At 34.6% G+C, this 3775-nt stretch overlaps 1 non-coding gene across 1 annotated transcript; it reads right to left on the reverse strand.

Annotated features, from left to right (window-relative positions):
• Window positions 1–1047: 1047 nt before the first annotated feature.
• On the reverse strand, window positions 1048–1119 carry Trnam-cau. The gene has a single exon. It is a non-coding gene; the product is annotated as a tRNA-Met (tRNA).
• Window positions 1120–3775: the final 2656 nt, after the last annotated feature.

Consider the following 3775-nt stretch of genomic DNA (forward strand, 5'->3'; position numbering starts at 1 on the left):
TATGTATTTTTACAACGATACGGGATCAATTGTTTCTATTACAAACGTTGATAACACATTCGTATATAGTATGCGATACCATAAGTTTGAATAAATCAATAAATACGAAGGGAGAATTCGTAAAGTATGAAAGAATTTCAGTTCAGAAAATAGATGATGCTTTGAATAAAGCATCAACACGGAACAGTTATGTAATAATAGGTCGTGAAATAACTGAAAGATAATTGCAAAACGGGAATCTTTTTTTCTAATTTTGCAATTAGACGGTTATAGTTGTTCTGTGTGACGCAGATGTTTCCAAGTTTACACGCAATTTCGTAAATTCAATGTTATTTTCTATCATTAAAATTTTACGAAACTATCACCGCCTATATTCTAAAATAATACGATACTATTACGTTTATATAACATATCCTGTTATTCGGACAAATATATATATATATATATATTTTTTAGAGAAAGTAAGAAATATATTAAACGATATGATATTTAAAGTTGAAAATTACGATCAATAAATATTCTTTTATAAATGTAACGTCTGTGAATACTACTCGGTAGTTTGAGTGTTTTTCTTCTTGAAGATATCTCGGTCAAAGCGAGTTCCTTTTAAAACTTCCTGAAGACATACTCCGCGAAGCGAATATGACACCCACCAAATTTACGTCCGTGAACTCTGGTGAACTCCTGAACTCGTTGTCTCATCTTTTCTTTACGGACAATGACTGAGGCATGGCATCCATCGTTGTGCGTGTCATTGCTCACCAGTTGTATCTTGAGCTTACGGGACTTTAGGACGCACTCCTGTCTTTTTTTGCATTGCAAATTACTCAACTCGCAATTTAAACGCCTTCGCAATTGAATTAAAATTCAGGTAAAAAGTGGCGAGATGCTGTTTCCGTTATAATAAACTGAAGAAACTTTCGTTTACTTTGAAATAAATCAATTTTATAGAATATTATTATCATTGTATAATTTCAAATATCTATTTCATTTTTATTAAAAAAATATTTGTAATAAAGAAAAAAAAAAAAAGAAATTCACACCACTTAGCAGAGCGTGGTTTCGATCCACGGACCTCTGGGTTATGGGCCCAGCACGCTTCCACTGCGCCACTCTGCTGTTGTGTAAAGTCTTCTTTAAGAAACTTGAAGAATCAAAAAGATACTAAATATAAAAAATATATTATAAATAAACTCGTAATATAAATAAAATAATGAAAAATATTGAATATTAATTATATAATTATATTACTAAATACTACTCAAAATACTTGACAATGGAATACTTTCTTTGAATTAATATTTAATAGAACAATAATTATCACGTTAACAATGTATTTATTTTAAATAAAATATTCAAATTACTCATTACAATAAGTTATTCTTTAATAATTTTTATATTTCTAGGGTTGCTATATAATAATATTATCTGGTCTAATTGGAAAAAACAATTAAGACAAATTTAGAAAGGAAGGTCGGCGTGATTGGAAACAATTTTGTTAAGATGCTACCTGTATATACCCCGAGGCAAGTAATAGGCGGTACAACGTAGATCAACCACCTGGGTCGAAGTAGAGGGAGATATAGTGGATCCAAATAAGTATCTTGGTCGATCCAGGTGCGCTCCCCTTTTAACATCAGCAATCTTAAACTAGCCCTCGTCTATATAGCACGTATCGAGCCACGTGCTTCAACTCAACTCGTGTTCTTCGCATCTACCTTATTACTAAGTCAACACCAATACTCGAAAATTCTTTTCCAATTAATATACTTAATTACACACGATCCCTGTTCAATTTTTCTAATTAAAAAAAAGATTAAGATCGAAGAAATTCTACGTATTGTTAATTTCAAATTTATATATATATAAAATTATAAATATTATATAATATAATTTATATAATATAATAAAATATAATAAATATAATAAAATTATAATAATATAATTATAATAATATAATATAATAAAATTGCGACAGAATGAGAATCGTAAGAGAATAAGCAAGTTACCGAACATATAAAATTTACAAGAGCATACAGAGCTGAAATGAAATTTAACTATCGTAGAATCTTTTATTAACTTTCAACAAACAAAGATCCAGAATGACAAAGTGTTCACTCGTTCCATTTTTTCAAGACATAAGCAGTATGGTGCTCTCGATACTGGTACATATAACTGGCGCATAAAGAGAGAGAGAGAGAAAGAGAAAGAGAAGAAAAAACGCTATCCAATTTCTCTTACTTTGCATGAGTCTCGCTAGAAGCTTACGCGTTAAGATAACTGTAGGTTCTCGCGAGCAATGGCAGGCATTCTATCGGTCGCGATAGGATCACGTTTTAATTTAATGTAACCCTGTCTGGGCAAAGCCTGTTATAACCGCGTCTCCATGTGCACGGCTGCATCTCGCACAGACACGTTTTCGATCCCGCGATCGTTTTAAGCCTCTATAGATCGTTGGACAAGTACATAAAGCGTAACAAACTAAGACGCGCGTGCATGGCGAGCATGGTGACTCCCCCGAGTTGCAGTTCCTGGTGACGTCTGACTAAGCGTTCTATTTCGACGCACCCTCGGAGGCCGCGTGAGTAATCCCCGGACCGCATATATCCGCGCAGGTGGAACTCGTTCGGGGATTCTGCGAGTTTTGGATAGATGGCCGAAAACTCATGTTCATGCGTGGCCCACCCTATAATTATCGCCCCGTTATTATTAACCACCTATTGCCGTTCCTATTTTGGCGTTACCACGTTTCTAACTGTGACGTTAAACGGGAATTGGGGAATTGGGGGAAATATTCGTGTCAGGGATTATCACTTGGCTTGTGAAGGTATATCATTTATCGGCAATAAATCGTTAATCATCACTTGTGGATATTTCGATTAATTATTCGATGCAAATCCGATGAAACGTAAGTAGTTTGGAATTATTTATCGATTATTTGATTGAATTTTTGATTATCTCATTAATGGGAATTAACATTATTTGCTGTTATAGGAGCAACAGAATTGGATTAAGACTTTTTACGCATTTGTTCCGATAACTGCAGCAATTATACGACGATTATTCATCGAGGTTTTGAAATATCTTGCCGACTAAGGGTTTCAATCTTTAATCATTAATCATCCCGTAGAACAAGTGATTTGTACAACAAGATCTAACATGATTCACGATTTCAGATTTCGCGCAATTAATTTATCATTTCGTAAATCACGTGGGCGGTGATTTTTCGTGGCACATCGTTAATATTATTCGCCAAGTGTTACGACCGGAGACAGCGGGTATTTGCACCGGAACTAAAGTCCAGTTTCCAACTGGAGCAGAGGAAAACGTTAATAAAGTCATTTTCCTTGCCACGGAATTGCAGAACAAATGACAAGATATTAACGTTCATCATTTTTTCTACATCGAATTCGCTTCTAATTTCTATTTTGCCACAACCTAAGAGATCGTCGAACTGTTCTCCTTTGCCTTACTCGTGACCATAAAATCGGACCAATTATTTACCATCGAGGTGAAAATCAAGAAGGATCGCGAAATAATATCTTTTCATTCAAGAAATAAATTACCAATCAAAAAACCTTCTTTCTCCCTGCAACACCATCATCCGATATTTAATTCCGCAACGACACTTTGCCTCTCAAGTTTAATAAACATCTCTTAATAATCCATATCCGCGATCTGGCGGCCGGCACCGTTTAATCAAGATCCCTCATCCAAACAAGCATATCTATGCCAGCTCCATTCCAGTCCATCTTCGTAATGCAAGCACAATGCT

Source organism: Apis laboriosa, unplaced genomic scaffold, assembly GCF_014066325.1.
Source record: "Apis laboriosa isolate Shangri-la unplaced genomic scaffold, ASM1406632v1 scaffold119_cov161, whole genome shotgun sequence".
Taxonomy (NCBI): domain Eukaryota; kingdom Metazoa; phylum Arthropoda; class Insecta; order Hymenoptera; family Apidae; genus Apis; species Apis laboriosa.